General features: G+C 36.8%; 1 pseudogene; it reads right to left on the reverse strand.

The window, feature by feature from the left end:
- Positions 1-12,706: 12,706 nt before the first annotated feature.
- On the reverse strand, positions 12,707-15,040 carry LOC143632593 (expansin-A6-like; annotated as a pseudogene).
- Positions 15,041-18,900: the final 3,860 nt, after the last annotated feature.

An 18,900-nucleotide genomic window follows, 5' to 3' on the forward strand; every position in this document is an offset into this window, starting at 1 on the left:
ATGGAACAAAAAATGATAAATTCGTTTATTCTTTTTTTTTATGTTCAATAAAAAAACGAACAATTATAATTCTATAGAGTTTAATAAAAATTCAATGAATCTTTTGATAAAATTGCTATGCTTAGTGTGTGACTCGTTGGTTTTTTGAGGGTTAGTATAAAAAACCAGCCTCATAGTATAAACAAATAACTATAGAAGTAATAACCAACTCATCAGTTCGTATTATCTGGATCCAAAGAACCAGTCAAGATATGATATATTGGTCATATTGTTGTAGCAACTAAAATCTTTTTTATTAAAAAAATTTCTAAGTTGTCAATCGAAATCAAAAAGAAAGGGTATGGATAAATGGAAGGATGAGAGAACGAAAGAAAAAGAATAAAGAATATTGATGATATAGATATAGAATTCCAATATGTAAGGTCTATGAGTCATCTCAGAAAAAATCTGCGTAATAAAGCATCAATACGGATTCATCATTAAATGGATCTGCTCATCGAACAAAAAAGAAAGAGCTTCGAGCCAATAAAGACTAAGAATATTGACTCAAAAACTAATAGCTCCGTTGTAGAATTCAAACCTAACCATTAATTAAGAAGCGATGGGAACGATGGAACCTGTGAATTCAAAAGATTTTAGTGAAAAAGAATTCGAATGATTCATTGATCGGGATGGCGGAACCGGCCAGAGACCAATTCATCTATTCGGAATCGCCACCCACCGTTTTAAGATAAAAAAATGTATCAGATTTTTTTAACAGTCGCTAACCCCCCCTCCCTCGAGTTTATAGTTTGTTGTTAAAACTCGCAAGCCCCCCCCCCCCCCCCCCCGGCGAGTTATCCATTTTTACAAAAAAAAGTTAGTAAACCACCTAGAAATACAAAGGTCTCTCTAAAGTCTAAACCACCTATTAGACCATGTGTACTGGTCACGTTGTGGCCTGCGTTGTGGGTGAAAACGCAGGGGTACACCGCCCCCCCCCCCTGCGTTTTGTGTTTTTTTTAAAGTGTTGTATGTAAAACGCGTGAAAAGGGCACGCAAATCAAAAGGTGACCGTTGCATTGTAACATCCTAAAATTTATAATGTTAAATAAAGAAAGTTACGTTTAATGATTTCGCGTTATTAATTAAATAATATCGAGTAAGGAACGGATCATGGACTTAGATTAATTAAGATGGGTTAAATGAGAATGGGCTTTAGGTCCATTGGCTTTAAGGGATACAAATATCCCCTAAACCAACCTTAAACCCTAAACCGTCATTCATTTCCATCTCATTCTCTAACACACTCCAAAACACACACACACCACACACCGCCATATACGGCCGGCGGCCGAGGGAGAGAAACGAGCAAGATCCTAGAGAGAGTAAACGATTAGTTGTGATTAAACAAGTTAAACGAGATCCAAACGAGCACAAAAGGGTATGTTCTTGACCTTTAAAGTTTATGTTTTATTGAACGTCCTTAAGCTTAAAGATCCAAGCTTTATAGTATATACGGGATATATATACGAACGAAACGGTTAGGGAACGTTAGTGGGAGATGTTGAACCATAACAAGGGTATTAAAATCGCCAAAATGCTTGATAAAAACCAAACCCGTAGCTGAACTGATAACTTCGCCTGCAAAAGCTTAACTTCGCCTTCAAAGCTTAACTTCGCCTTCAAAGCATAACTTCGCCTTCAAGGCTTAACTTTGCCTACGGCCAAGTTCGCCTAACTGGTAACTTCGCCTAAGGCCAAGTTCGCCTAATTGATAACTTCGCCTAAGGCCAAGTTCGCCTAATTGATAACTTCGCTTAAGGCCAAGTTCGCCTAACTGATAACTTCGCCTAAGGCCAAGTTCGCCTAACTGATAACTTCGCCTAAAGCTAAGTTCGCTTAAGGTTTAACTTCGCCTAAAGTTAAGTTCGCTTAGAAAATAAATTAAAAACCTAATGGAAAATGTGTTAAGACAGTTAATGGAAATAAAATTAAAAACCAGGTCAGCTCGACCCCAGCCAGGGGCTCTGCCCCTTGGACCCTGCTAGGGGCTGCCGCCCCTAGACTCCGCTGCCAGGGGCGCTGCCCCCGGACCCCCGTTCGTTGTGGGTCATATAAAGATAGAAATACAACATGAGTAGTAGTAGTTAATTGATACGTGTAAATATTATACAGTTAGCCGTGCACAGCTCAAGAAGGGAATAACTATTAACGGAGAGCGTAACAGGATTCAGGTGAGTTTCTAGCCCCATTTATGTGTTATGTTTTCGGGGCTGTGTGCATACTCAATATGTTTGTTAATACGCTTATCCTAAGAGATAAGTGTATGCCTTATGTGAATAATGTGATATGTATGAATGATGGCTTGACGGTACGTGAACGATCTTCGGATATTGCACGTACTGTCAGGTTGTAACGCTAAGTATAAGGTAAGTATGATATGTATGCTTTTGTGTATGAATGTGATAAAGTTAATAAAAGAAGGAAAGGATGGTTGTATGGTTACGAAGCGGGTACCGGGCCCTAATAAAACTCGAGGTATGATGTATGGTTGTATGGTAACGAAGAGGGAATCGAACCCTACTAATATTCGAGAACTAGGGAACCGAACTCTACTAATATTCGAGGAAAGAGGGTACCGAGCCCTAATAATACTCGAGGTATGATGTATGGTTGTATGGTAACGAAGAGGGAATCGAACCCTACTAATATTCGAGAACTAGGGAACCGAACCCTACTAATATTCGAGGAAAGAGGGTACCGAGCCCTAATAATACTCGAGGTATGATGTATGGTTGTATGGTAACGAAGAGGGAATCGAACCCTACTAATATTCGAGAACTAGGGAACCGAACCCTACTAATATTCGAGGAAAGAGGGTACCGAGCCCTAATAATATTCGAGGAAAGAGGGTACCGAGCCCTAACAATACTCGAGGAAGGAGGGTACCGAGCCCTAATAATACTCGAGGAATGTAGGGCGTAATGCTCTTTATAACGTAAGATATGAAAGTAAGTTAATACAAAAGAAAGTATGAAAGTATGAATGAAAGAAAATAAGTTTATGTGTATTGTATAATGTATGATTAACTAGAACTCACTCAGCGTAGCTGACTTTTAGTATGCACGCAGGTGAGTAGGATGAGGCAGCTCGCTTGAAGAGACACGTGGCACTGAATAAGAGGCTGGCATCGGAAGACTCAAGACGTTTAAGTTTAATGTTTCGTTTATTTTGAAAGACAAAATGATGTTTTAAGACAAGACGTGTTTTGTTATGTAAAGTTTTATGAAAGCTTTTATATTCCGCGAATGTTTTAATTAACTCTGATATTTAGAACTGCGTTTATGAGTAAATCCAACACGAAAGTAGGGCTACCGGTAACGGGGCCTTACATGCATGTTACCGTTGGAGAATAAAAAAAAATTATTTCTTTATATATTAAACCAACTAATTCCCAATCAAAACTCATTAAATTTATAAAAATTCTCTTTCAACTCTATAACTCTATAAAAATTCTCTTTCAACTCTACAAAAAATCACTATATATGGATCCTCCATCTATATATAAACAATTTTTCGGGCCCGACCAACAAGCCGAGGACGTGGAGGAGGAACAGGCGGTTACGAGTGCGATTATGCTCGCGACAAAGTATATGACTTCCGTTACGAGTGCGATTAGCTCTCCACCCCCCCCCCCCCCCCCCGTTTCAAAAAGAGCATATATCGAACGAGATCGTGCCGAAGCCAACAACCGGTTGATGGCGGATTACTTCTGCGACTCCCCGAGATACAAGAACCCGAAGACCTTTAGGCATCGTTTTCGGATGTCTAAAAATTTATTTATGCGCATCACCAATGATTTGGAGCATGAGTTTGATTACTTTCAGCAAAAGCCTGATGCTCGAGGGACGCTAGGATTCACGGCTATTCAGAAGGTTACGTCAGCCGTACGCGTGCTCGCCTACGGAAACACGATCGACATCAACGACGAGTATTTAAAGATGGCCGAAAAAACAACTCGGGACACCTTGGAGTATTTTTGTTACGGTACATTTTTTTTTTTAAAATAGTTTATCACTTGTTTACTGTGATCATTTATTTTATAAAAGTTTTGTAAAATATAGGAATATTGAAACTATATGGACCACATTATCTGAGAGAGTCCAAAGTTAACGATCTACAACGTCTTTATGAGGCATATACAAGGGTGCATGGTTTCCCCGACATGATAGGGAGTGTAGATTACATGCATTGGGAATGGGCTAATTGTCCAACTGCATGGCGAGGTCAATTCACACGAGGTGACCAAAAGGGACCAACGGTCAGCCTTCAAGCGATTGCTTCATACGACCTTTGGATTTGGTCGGCATTCTTTGGTGTTCCCGGTTCCAACAATGACATAACCGTCTTAGAGCAGTCTCCTGTGATGGAGAGTTACATATATGGGATCGTTCTCGTCGCTTCGTTTTGGGCTAACGATAACTTCTACCATCATGGGTACTATCTAGGTGATGGAATATATCCAGAGCTCGCGATAATCGTTAAAACATTCAGAGACCCGATGGATGAAAAAGACAGTATTTTAAGAAAGTGCAAGAGTTTGCGAGAAAGGATATCGAGAGGTGTTTTGGTGTTCTTCAACAACGATGGCATTATGTTAAAAATCCTTGTCGTCTGTGGTCTTTAGAAAGAATGAGATGTGCTATGTATGCGTGTATGATAATGCATAACATGATCATCGAGGACGAAGGAAGAGCAATATGTCCAACTTTCATACCGGACCCGGATCCACCACGGACTCCGGCAAGTATGGAGCAACGACTGAAAAACTCGGATTCCGTGCGGTCAAGAGAGATACATAACGAACTAAAGGAGGATTTGGTCCAACATCTTTGGATGTATCGACCTCTGCCTGGTGAAAACAATGATCAAAACGAGGGCAACAATGTAGACGATGATGAAGACGATGAAGACGACGACGAAGACGAAGAGGAAGACGACGAGGACGAGGACGACGACGACGACGAAGAGGGCGAAGAAGACGAGGGCGAAGATGACGACGACGACAAAAATGACGAATAGTTTTTTTTTATTTTCATGTAATATTTATTTAATAAAATATTATTGTTATTTGATTATTGTTATTAAAAATTAAAAAAAAAAAACAAAAAGTGTAAAAGTGACGGGGCGACACGTGGCGCATGATGCTTGGGGTGGAGAGTTATGACTACAGCCTGTTTTTGTAAAAAACCATAACTCTGACTGGACGCCACGTGACGCATAATGCCTGAATGTGAAGAGTTAAGACTACACATGATCTTACTAAAAAAAAATTCGATTCATGATGGTTCCCCAATCCTCACTAAAAACTCGGCTTCTGCAGTTGAAAACATATATAAAATAAAAAAAAAAATAAGATTCTAAAATTTGAGTCCCATGGCTTCCACCCTGCTGCAGCGTCTCACAAGATCATCGTTCCATCCTGCTGTCTTTGCATCTCGCATCCACGGACGTCCGTTGGAGCAAACAAATGATCTGTTCAATCAACAATGTTACACAACCACCAGTACCACCACCCGTTGCTTTTCTTAACCTAATTACCTAGCTTTAATAATACATCCATATATATTTTGGTCTAATTTTGCTACTCTTTTTCGAATGTAGTTCCACCATTCGATAAAGCATGGTTGAAGAGCTGAGTGTCAGATCATCCAGAGTTGAAGGCAAACACTTCCAGGATTCAACAACACGCTGACTCATCAAGGCTAACCTTACACGTGCCTGGAGTACTTGACCCCGATGCAACCATCGATGGCAACCATTTGCTTGTCCATTCACATTGCATAAGAAGTTGACTGCTGAAAGCCTATGGATTGAATATAATATTGAACTAGTGAAGGCATGTGCGTGTCTTTAAATATGTATGGAGGATGTCAAGACCTATTTTGAAGCTGACACCTTCTTCATTGAAGGGAAACACAGGATGGAGCTTTATATTGGGGGCGTACGCGTACCCGAGGGTTACGAGAAGAATAATGAAATGATTAAGACAGAGATGCATCAAGGAATGTTCAAGGCAACTCTTCCATATGTGATCTATGCAGACCGGTTCTTTATCACTTATTAGTTACGTAGCTAGTAGTATATAAGCTTACAAATGGTTTGTAAAACCAATATATGCATTCTGTTGATTTTTTTTACAGTAGGGATACAAAGATCTAACGACGGTGATATTTCTAGTAGTTCCAATGACACTTGACTTCATTGCATGTATATGGCTTCACCAGTTACTTAATAGTTAAACACCGATGTTGGTTTGAGTTAATGTGTGTTTCCCCTTTGTAAATCTGTTAAGTGCCATATATCAATTGCTTTGTGTAAGATATTAAAATTCATAGTTAAATATCGTTGTTGGTCTGAAGTTTGTTCGTTTCATTCATTCATTCTCGCATAGATACATATTTTGTTGTGTTGATGTAAGAGTCTTAATGATTAAAATTTGCAAGGGATCATTATTTGACTGTTTTTGTAAAATTGCTGACTTTAAAGCAAGAAACTGAAACAATTGGTGAATATTGACTTTCTTAGCAGTTGCTGAATTTTGACCTTCTAAGTTCTCATAGCTCTCTAAGCAATTCCAGTTTAGAAACTGTAGTTACAAGATGCATTCTAAAATCTCACTGCAGCAAACCAAGTTGTGTGCAATTTTTAACAGGATTGTAATCAGTTTAAGAACTACTTCGTTGAAACCGGTTAACCCCAACCCGAACCAGTTATAAACCGGATACAAACTGAAGCGCTCCTTTTCCCCTTATATGCCTGTTCTACAATAATTGTTGTCAATGTTCCTGTTTTCAGTATCAGATAAATACCAATTTTGGCGTATTAACTAACCCACCCATTTTGCCATCTATAAGCAAAATTGTAAGCTGTTACGGGTTACCTCTTTTCGATTTGATCTCAATAAAACAATTAAACTTGTGCTAATGTTATAGGAAAAAAGATATTGAAGGCTGTTTGATCAGGCATGGCTAAAGAGTCAAACGGCTGTTTGATCAGGCTGTTTGATTCAACTATATTTATTAAAGTTGAATCAAACGTTTTAAATATATTCTTATATGGAATGCAATACAATATTTGGTACATACATTGATTAGTTAGTGATTTTCTTATCAAATATGATACCTTGTCGATAGTTCAAGACTTCAAGCTCACTTTGAAATCTAATAAACAACTTGAACTTACGATAACCATAGAGTTCATAAGATACTAAAAGTAATTTTAATAAAAGAGAAAAATAAAGCTGCGGGCTGCTACTAGAAGCCATAGCCACGCATCATATACATGTTCTCAATAGCAAATAAAAATGAGAACAATATTCTTGCCAGAAAAATAATCTAGATAAATTGACCCGCTAACCAAATCGGGTCTTATCCTAATTCTAACTTTCAAACCCGAAAATTGTTTCTGGTAAAAGTTTGTCCAAATCGCCAATTAGAAGGTACTATGTTCATTGAGATTGAAGTGCGACCATCACTTCCCGTCACTTTGAACGAAAGAGATTGTCCGGTTAACACTGTATCTGACTACCAGTTTTGACCCCAGTTTCGCTTAAGACTCATCCATGCTGTTTTGGAACCATTGATCCAGACCTGTGTGATATCCCCAGCACCCGCAACGTTACTGATCAAAATCAAATTGAAGTAGGGGAAACCTTTTATGGTGAACCGTATCCCTCCTTGTTTATGACAAGGCACCCTAAAACGAAGGGAAATATGTAAGTCCACTACTTCAAAACTCATAATAATTTGAAAATAATGAATATATGTTTTAATACCAGTATTTCTAATAACATTGATTAAAATCTTTTAAACTAATTTTTATGGAGTATGAAAGGTTAAAGAAAACCTACCCACGGTAAGAAACGGGGACGATCCCGGCGCGGTACTTCGCAATCTTGAGAAACATAGGCATGGAAAGGTCGAAATGGGAGCGAGGGGGGTTGCACCACCCGCCATTATCACTAGGCTTAGTGAAATCTGGAGGGCAGAAATTGGTGGCGGTTATGAAAATAGAAGGCCTTCAGGGTGGCACCATTCAGGGTCATTGATGCACTTCAACTCGAAACATGCGCCGCATGTCAGCCCATTACTGAACAGCGTGGTGCTTAGCGCCGCTGTGTTCACGCCGTAGCCTTGCTTGTACAAATTTCAATACCCACATGCCCCTCCTAAAATCACAAGCAAATAAAACTTGATTTCGAAAATTGAAAAATCAAGAGGGGCTTTAATCTTATAAATGCAACAAAATTAATCTCACAAACAAACACTAACTGCACATGTTTTTGTGCATTCGCTCAACTTTACTTAAACAAAGGACAAACACATATAGTTAAACAAACTGTTTTTCTTGTTTATATTCATTTCTGTATAAACGAATGGACATGAGAAAACTAGTTAAAAATAAATTTGAACATCGATTTACTAGACCTAAAACTAGACTAAACTAGGACTAAAAATTATATTACTAGATTAAATTGTAACGAGTAGTATTTTTATTTCATAGAACTATACTAAATTTTAATGAACCTATAAGTTTTAAAAAAATATATAAACAAACTAAACTAACACAAAGAATTTTCTTTTAACAATAAAATTTTCAATGTAAAAAAAACCATAAATGGATAACAAAACATTGTTCAAGTTTGTTGGAAAGCGTTGAACGCACCCATGGTGCCAGAGACGTCCTTCCCACCGTAGAAGGTGGCATGGGCAGTTCCCCACGGGCCTCCTTTGTAAATTCCAGGACCGGCATTGACGATCGTCAGAATCGCTGTCAACATGAATATTATGCAAAAAACAGAAACCTCCATTGTCAAAGTAGAAACAGTGTGTGATAATTAGAAAGCTTGAAGAAAAATGTAGGATGTGAAGGGGTACTTATAGTTAATAAAATGCTTGTAATTTTAGTAATAGGTGATTACAAAGATAATGATATTAATTAGTTCTTAAGTGTCCACTTAATAACATGCTTGTAATTTTTGGTAATACGTGATTAGTATATTTTAAAACAGTTAAAAATGAATTGAGGACATAATAAAAGGTTATAAAGTTATTATAAAACAAAGATCATAATGTAACTGAAAAGAATGGTTTAAAACAGTTAAAAATCAATCAAGGACAAAATAACAAAATAGAAGTTAATAAACTGTACTATCTAGTTCAGTTCAATTTGTTTCAAGATTAGTATTCGTTTGTTCATTTGTGATCGACAAAATGGCAAAACTCGTCCTTTATGTTTGCATGTTTTTTCAATGATCGTCATTTAGCAAACTTAATGACAATGAACATCCTTTAAATTTCAAATCTTTATCACGTGATACGTCTTTTATCACTAACAGAGTTAATTTTTCTTGTTAAACATGGTCATGTGCCTTGCACATGAGGGTACTTTGGTCTTTTATCTATTTATTAAAAAACAATTAATCTTTTCACCCACCATTTCATTCTCTCTCTCTCTTTAACATTCATCATCTTCACCCCCCCTCTCTCTCTCTCAACCACCACAACCAGCCACCGCCACCGCCACCACCATCATTTTTCGACGCCATCACCACCCATCACCTGCTATTGCGACAACCAATTTCCACCGGCGTAATCGATGGATCCGAATGATCTAGATCACTAACAATCATCAATCATTAACTGGAGTCATTCTGCTCACCAATTTCCAATCGTTAACAATCATCAATTTCCACCAAACTATAATATTATTTAAAACTTAACAATCATCAAGCATTAACCCGGGTCAGAACCTTTAATACACGGATTTCCACGGGTTTGGGTCGGGTCAGTCGGTGGATCCGAATACTAAGACGGCGAAGCAAATGATGACGCTAACGAGGTTGTATTGGAGGTGGGACCATAAGTGACGGCAAGCGACGATGGTGGTTGATCTGAACTCCGACGGTGACGACGGTGGGGTGGGGTTGAGATTGGTTCCGGCCAACGGAGGAAGTCCGGCATGCGGCGGTGGTGGTTGATCTGAACTCCGACGACGACGGATGCGGGGGTGGGGCTGAGATCGTCTCCGGCCATGGTGGTGGGTGGGGTGAAGATGGTCAAAGATTCGGAAAGTTAAAATAATATAGAAATGGGTGAAATTTTTTATGGTGGTGGCGATGGTTGTGGTAGATCTAGGGTTTCTAAGATGATGATGATGGGTGGTGGGTGGTGCACTAGTGTTTAGTTGGTTATGGTGTTGAGTGTTGACAGTGGGTAATATTTGGGGAAGAAGATGGTTAAAAAGAAAAATTTTTATTTATATAAAGACCAAAATTTTAAATTAATTACACAAACAACCCCTGGGGGTAAAAAAGACTAAATTGCCCTCACATGAGGTGCACATGACTGGATTTAACGAGAAAAACTAACCCTCGTTAGGGAAAATGACGAACCGTGCAAGGTTTTTTGAACTTAAAGGATGTTCAATTTCATTAAGTTTGCTAAAGGACGACTATTGAAAAAACGTGCAAACATAAAGGACGAGTTTTGTCATTTTGTCTTTGTGATTTAATAACCTTTAAGCCTTTAAGGTTCAAGCTTCAGTTGGTTAGAAGTTAACATGGGTATACTAGGTTAAAAAATCTTAAGTTTAGAATATGTTTATCATTTCTCGGTTCAGTCGGTTGCAATGTCTCTACACAGACACAACCGGCTAATTATATATCGGTCAGCAAAACCATAAAGCTAGTTTTGAGTTGTCGGGTTGGAGTTGATGGTGGCTGTTGGACATTTGAAGAGTTTCAAGAATAGATTTTGAGTTGAACGAAAGGGAGACTGATCCTTCAAAGAAATACTTGCTATCAACTAAAACAAGGCATTGGTTTTGTTCTTGAGATTCATTCTACTCATGATTAAGAACATACCAAAAACTGTTTGTACGTACAGATTAGGGTCAATTGTTGAGGGTGTTGCTTCGATGAAACACGTGGAATGAGCATGTATGGAAACATCTGTCTTGAAGATAAGCGTTCTACCTGTAAATATTCGAATAATAACTTTGTGAATTTCAATTTATTTTTACAAAAATATATCTAGCTAATATGTATATATGTATTTTATTTGGATTTATAGTGCAGATTATGAAAAACATGTGTATACCCGATTTTATCTGATAATATGTCACAGCAGATCAGGTATAAAGGTATCCACTACGAATGTCGATCCCCATTCTCCAAGATGAAAAAGTGGAGACTGTTGAGGGTAGGGGCGGATCTATAGCTTAAATGAGTGGTTCCTCGGAATCATCCGAGTTTCGAAATAATAGTGTATTTGTATATAGAAAATATTAGAGGAACCACCTTATAAATAAGAAAGGAACCATCTTATAAACATTTGAAATGCTTGTCCAGCTGGTAAGGTGTTGGTTTTGTAACATGAAGGTCACAGGTTTGATTCCGGATTTCGAAATAAATTTTTGAACTTTTTTTTAAGTAACTGCTGCACAGCCCATTTAGTAAAAACACATAGACACAACGGCGCCTGCTATCTCCCCTAACCCCTCGTCCTCGTCGGCCGTTCTCCGAAATCACCATCTGGTTATTAAAATAACCAGTGGACCGGTAAGGCGGCCGGTTCAATGATTATGTAAGCTTTGGTTATAATTTTTTGCCTTTCTTTGCCAGGAACTTTAAGTTAGTGATCTGCAAGAAAGTAGAAGCGATATCCCAACTTAATAATCTTAGAATAAAGTGGTATGGTCGAATAATGTTATTTCTTGCAAGCAAATAAAGCTAGATGATGGCCACAAATGCAGTAATTGGATTAAGGGCAGGTGAAAGACTATTAAAAGACTATTAACTTCATCCTAATGTCAATGAGAAGCTTCCAAACAGTTGTGAACTCGGGTTTGTATCTGTCCCAACTAAGAGCACGATCACTGCAAAAAAGTCAACCAACTACGGTCTTGATTTCAAACCCAAACAACATAATCAAGACATATGTTACATCAGAGCTGTAAAAGAACACGTTAACGTTGCTTCCGATTGGGTTCAAGGGTTTGAACATGCATTTAGTAAATGAAGATTCTGATGAAGAGTTTTCAGTTGAAGCCTTACTTTCATTATCCGAACCATCGAACCGACCCGAACCTCAAACGACCTGGAATTTTTTATACCCGACTCTATGAAATTGAATCATATAAAAGTTGTGCACCACCTGAAAAAAATTCCTGGATCCGCCACTGGTTGAGGGATTTGCTTGATTCTACTTCATACAAATCCAAGACGGCTAGAGGATGTAGTTGTTAAGCTTCATTTTGCACAAATACCTTGCGGATATTTGTTCGTGTGGAATTGCATATGATTACCAATCAGTCACAAAAACCGAATGATAGCATAATGAAAATCTGTGATTCCTTGATGGCTTGATTGTTTGATTTTTTTGAACTTTGAAGTGTTTGGTCTCAGTATATATGCATCTTTTTTCGCTTTTATAAATAGAATTTACATATAACTAGCTAGGTCACTTTCTAGGTGCCGACTTTCAACAGCTTGCCTGACGGTATCCAAATTAAGAGGGATAAATTTAACAAGTACAAACGCAACACACACACTTGGAAACTAGTTAAATACAGAGTTTAGTCGAATCAAACGTCGTAAATACATATTGACATGGACTTTAATATAATTTTTCGTGCATAAAGTGGCCATCCTCTTTATTCCTCTATATCATTTCTAATACGATTTTCTTATCTAATATTAGAGCCTGACAATAGTCTGAGTTCACTTTGCTTTCTTATTAGTTCCTTTTACATCAGAAAACCATAAAACTCAACATTCTAAAATCTTAAAAGATAGAAGTAAAGCTGTGGGCCCCTACATGGAGGCATGGCCACCTCAGTTTCCTTTACAAGTTCTCAATAGTAAATAAAATAACGCTCCTATTTTACTTATCATAATAAAATTATTTGTCCCTTAAAATAAATATAAATTGCAACTAAAACAAATCTTAACCCGATTCAACTTTCAAACCCTAAAATTTTTTCCAGTAAAAGTTTGTCCAAATTGCCAATTAGAAGGTCCTACATTCAGAGAGGTGGAAACGCGACCATCACTGCCTTTGACCCTGAACGAAAGCGATTGCCCAACCAACACCGAATTCGACTGCCAGTTTTGACCCCAGTTTCGGCGAAGACCCATCCACGGAGTGTTGGAACCCTTGAGCTAGACCTTGGTGATGTCACCCGCACCCGCAACATTGGTGATAACCAAGTCGAAGTAGCGGAAACCGTTTATAGTGAATCGTATTCCTCCTTGTTTACGGCATGGCACCCTAAAATATAAATCGTTAAACAGCAAGCTAGCAATTTTAACAACATGATTTAAAACTTACGTAAACAATTAGAAAAATAAGTATTTAGCAATATAAACAAATAGTAAGTTTCATACAAAGTGGATGTTTCCCCTTCACATATGTGAAAATTGCGGAATTAAATCCTCACATGTGCAAAGTTAATATGAAATTTTTGTTGTTAAAAAAACATGTACAAAGGCCCTTAGCTTACAAAATAATTATTTTAATTAATATTTTTTTTAAAGTGGATGTGACGACAATTTCAACAATAATTTTATAGTGACGCTGGTGATGGTGGTAAGAAAGAGCTTCAAATTCTATAGAAATTAAAATAGTAACAAAATCTTTTAATAAAATACCAAGTATATTCATTTGTAAATTTTCTATCAGCACAAAATTATATCTTACATTTTAAAATATTTATTTGTATAAATCTACAATATAAAAGATGTAATTACAAAAAGATACTGTAGTAATTAAATGAGTCATAGAGAGAACCAAAAAGAAGAAATAAAAACTTTTACATTGTGCGTGAAAAGTTAAAGCAAACTAACCTACGGTAAGTGATGGGCACGATTCCAGCACGGTACTCGGCGATCTTGAGAAACATCGGCATGGCAAGATCGAAATGAGGGCGAGGTGGGTTGCACCATCCACCATTATCACTAGGCTGAGCGAAATTTGGCGGGCAAAAATTGGTAGCGGTAATGAAAATAGAAGGGTTGCCAGGGTGGCACCATTTAGGGTCATCTTCAACTCGAAACACGAACCACAACTCAACCCGTTGTTGAACAGTGCAGTACTTAGCGCCGCCGTGTTCACACCGTATCCTTGACTATACAAATTCCCATATCCACAGGCCCCTCCTGAAAGTGAAAGAGATTTTGATAAATTGATTCAATTTCAAAACGAATTAAGAGATCACTGTGACAAATTTAAAAGGAGAGGTGCACATGAAGTCAAAAACGAACCAAAACTGAAAAAACAGAGCCAAAGTAACCAAACTTAAACAATAGGGTCATACCAGGGAAGCCCATACACCCCCTCTATACGCCATGTATAGCCTCTATACGGGGCGGGACGTATAGAGAGGGTTTTTTAGACAAAAAGGGCGAGTGTCTCTATAAAAACCCAAACAAAAACGCAACTTTTGGATTATTATATCATAAATATCAAACTTTCAGTTTGGTTTCAATTTTGTGTTTTACTAAAACCAACATAACCAAACCAAACTTAAAAGTTTTCATTTTTTATAAATTTTGCAAATTATATTAACTTAATTTATTACTTAAACATAATATTTGAACTCAAATATATAATAATCAATCAGTTATCAGCAAACAAAAATTTAGACTCAAATCCATTATATTTGGCAGACTTTTCGTTTCAGCCAACCCAAATGATAAACCAAAAAGATTAAAAGCAAAAACCGGAAAAACCGAAAACGGACATTTTCATAAACTCAAAAACCAAAATTTTGGTTTTAACCAAAAACCAACCCAACCCGAACCATGCATAAAAACAAGAAAACATGAGAAATAAAATGGAAATGTACCCATGGTGCCGGAAGCATCCCTGCCACCATAAAAGGTGGCGTGTGCAGTTTCCCACGAACCCGCGGTGTAAACACCGGGGATACGGGCGTTGGCGGACGTCAGAAACGGTGTTAACATGAGAACTATACAGAATAGATAGAGCTCCATTGTTGAAGTAGAAGCGAGAGTATTAAAATTAGAATTTAGAAAGCGTGAAGAAGATAAAATAATGTGAAGGGGTACTTATTGAAGAAATGAAAGAATCTTTTTGCAATTTGGTAATGGTAATGATCTTTCATTTTTTTTACTTTATACGTTACGATTAATGCAAATCATAATACCCCTTTAGTGTTGCTAAAAATAATGCTTTTAGTTTTAGTAAATTGTAATTAGTATAGTTTAGACAGCCAATTATATTCGTATAAAGATTAGATAATTCAAGGAATTTAATTGTATACAGTTAAGGACAAAATAAAAAGGTTAAGATATTGAGTATATATTACTTTTTAAACAAACTAAAGTAGAAATATTATTAATGGTTATTGAGTAACTATTATTATTCTACAGTAGAATATTTCTACTTCTTTGTTTTGTGTTTTAAAAACTGTAGACTAATAGTATTTACTCTAGCGTAATATTACTTAATTATTGTATGCTTAGTACTTAGTAGATTAATTTTGTTTCTATTAGAACTCACTCTTAAGAGTTAATTATTAAGGATTCTCTTACGGTCATCCCCATTGAAGGATTAGGCCAACGTATGTCGGGTTTGGAGTATCGGGCTATCCTTAAGTACCGGTTAATGATCTCTATGTTCCCGACTGATGAACCTTGCCCAATTTGTCGCAAGGTCTGTTTGGATTCTTTTGGTGACCATGCGGTGCATTGCAAAGAATTGTCTGGCTTTAAATACAGACATGATTTGGTTAGGGATGTTCTGTGTGATGTTCTTAAACGGGCAGAGATTTCTGCTAAAAATGAGGCCCCTGTTAACTTTCTCACGGATCCTCTTGAATGGAGGTCTATTTTACGACCAGCTGATATTCTTGTGTTCGGGTGGGCAGGAGGGAAACACGCCTGTGTGGATCTTACAGGAGTGTTTCCTCTTGTTGGGCTCAGGGACCGTGGGTTTGTTGTGGGTCAGGCTGCGTTGAAGGCTGAATCGGGCTAAGTTGCTAAACACGAGAAAGCTTGTTTAGATAATCAAGTCTTTCTACCATTTGCCTTTGATACATTTGGTTTTTGGCCCCAGAGGCTGTGAAATTTTTTAGTAGGGTTCAGCGCGTCGTACTCGGAACCTCTTCAGCTTCTAGGTCCCAAAGCTTCGTTTTTAGCAGGATTGGTTTTGCTATTCAAAAGGAGGTTGCGGCGCAGCTTGTTACCCGTTTGTCTACCACTTTATTGTAATCGTTTTATAGTAAATTATATATAAAAAAAATATTTAGGTAATAGCACTAAGATACAAAATAATGAACTGGTAGTAAAGCGAATCACGATTTCGGTATTTTTGATTGCTACCATATATTTTGAGATTTAAAACTTATATTTTAATTTGTTTAATTCTCAACAGGCTAAGAAATTCAAAGTACTATTGGTTCTCAATTTTTTTATACAATAATTTTATATATAATTTACTATAAAGACATCGAACGATTAATTTCTATTTCTTGTTATCGTGGAATTCGTCATCAAGATGGATCACCCTTACGCGGTCAACGAACTCATACTAATGCTAGGACTTGTCGCAAGCAAATTCGGAAATGAAAGAAGTATACCGAAAGCCTTGGTACTTGTCTGATCAATCACACTGATAGCTTCAATAGTTCACTGAAATTTGATTTGGGGATTTCACCGGTTACTAATCCAATATCGGTATAGTAGGCCTCCTTGGCCACTCCACTAGTGGCTCGGCTTCGTCCTAGAAGCTACTGCCCTGCGCCTCTCTAGGCTTCGCTCTCGCTCATGACTGGTATATGGGTCTCTCTATGTAGAGATCGGCCTTCTAGAAGCTTCGCTAAAAGCGACTAGTCGCTTCCCGAATGTCCCTTTCCTTCGCTACTAGGAGAGTCTCGCTAGCTTGCTTGCAATCTAGAAACGGTAGCTTCCGCGCCCTTCCTGCCTACTGAAAGGGATGTGAATGATCGTGACAGCTCTTAAAATCCTATTCAGTCTGATTAGATATGTCACTGAAAGAAAGTGATTATGTTCCCTCTCTTTTTTTTAGGATTCTGAGGATGGGCACGATTACAATAAAGTGGCAGGCAAACGTGCAACAAGCTGCGCCGCAACCCTCTTTTGAATAGCAAAACCAATCCTGCTAAAAACGAAGCTTTGGGACCTAGAAGCTGAAGAGGTTTCGATTACGACGCGCTGAACCCTACTCAAAAATTTCACAGCCTCTGGGGCCAGAAAACCAAATGTATCAAAGGCAAATGGTAGAAAGACATGTTGATTATCTAAACAAGCTTTCTCGTATTTAGCAACTTTGCTCGATTCAACCTTCAACGCAGCCTTCAACTTTGGCCGATTCAGCCCGATTTGTTTAGTAGTAAATGTAGTTGATGTTTTGTAATGTAAAAAATGTACTGTACAAAAATTTAATTATTATATCATATGCTAAGCTGATGATTAATTTGATTAACAGAGAATCAAATTTTGTATATCCAAGCAAGTTTCCATGCTTTAATTTTATGTTCACTAGTGTTCACGATTTATTTTTCATCCTCGTTTCTATAATTTAGCTTTTTATGTAATTTAACTAAAATTATTGTTTTCTTTAAATATGCTTTCATTTTCATATCAGACTATGTTTCTCACCCAATCTCTGCATACTCTATTGATTATTTCTTTTTCTATAATTAAACTATAAGCCAACTGTCATCATACAACTGGTTTATGAATTTGGAGGGATAAATAATGAATCTTCAAATTATATGGAAATAGAAAATTGATGGAGCAATATTTTTAGATGATTACATTAATAGAAAATTAATGTAAAGAGAGGATGAGAATGAATTGATCAGGCTCTCATGGTCTATCTAGCATACCATAATAGAGTGAGTGATGGATATATTTATTTAACAACTAAATATTACACTATACCGTGATTAAACCATTGACTTTTTATTCTATACATTTTAAACTTTTTATTCTACCCATTTTGAAGTTTTTAAAAAAGTTTGTACCTTAATATTATTTACTGATTGTAACATAATCTTTACATATTGTAATATTCATTTACATGTTAAAACGTGTTTTCTAGTCGCTATGATAAATACAAATAATGTATGCACAAATAAAAACACAAATGAACAAGCAGGGAAAAGATAAGGACGTTGGCCAATGGACAAAGATATCAAGGAATTTCACACTTTCCTTTTTCCTCCGTCACTTCAAAACTAAAATTATTTAAGTAGCTGATTACAATAAAAGCATAGTTAACTTTAAATATATATATATATATATATATATATATATATATATATATATATATATATGGCTATTTCGAACATATTATTTTCATGTATTAAACTTGTAGGGTTGGCTCAAATATAAATTAAAATATTATATTAAACGTAAGAATTGAATGTTTTACAAATTTTTGACGGTCGCATTTTTCTAATTAAATGGTTTCCTCTCTTTCATCCCCTTGCTTATCGATCAACTAAGCTTTCAAATTAGCAATCGATCAATTACTTAATCAATCATTTGTAAATACCAATTCAATATCCATCAACTGTAAATGCATAATCAATCGATCAATTAAAGAAATAAATTCCAAGAACAAAAGTTCTGGACAAAGATGAATTAATGCTTGCAAGTTGTACTAATCCATCAAATTAAACTTGTAAACTGAAATAATTGAGCAACTAAAGCTTTTTACAAATGAAATTGATGATTCTAAGCTTGAAACTGATAATTTGCTAAAACAACCAAAAATTCATAAAACAGAGTATCAAATCTGTTGATTATTACAATTCAAAGGTTTTCAAATGATAACTAAAGTAATTATCTAATGGGATTTGTTA

The sequence above is a fragment of the Bidens hawaiensis genome, unplaced genomic scaffold (assembly GCF_021521415.1).
Source record: "Bidens hawaiensis isolate Kalapana, Puna unplaced genomic scaffold, B.hawaiensis_p1.1 tig00006484_1, whole genome shotgun sequence".
NCBI classification, from domain to species: Eukaryota; Viridiplantae; Streptophyta; class Magnoliopsida; order Asterales; family Asteraceae; genus Bidens; species Bidens hawaiensis.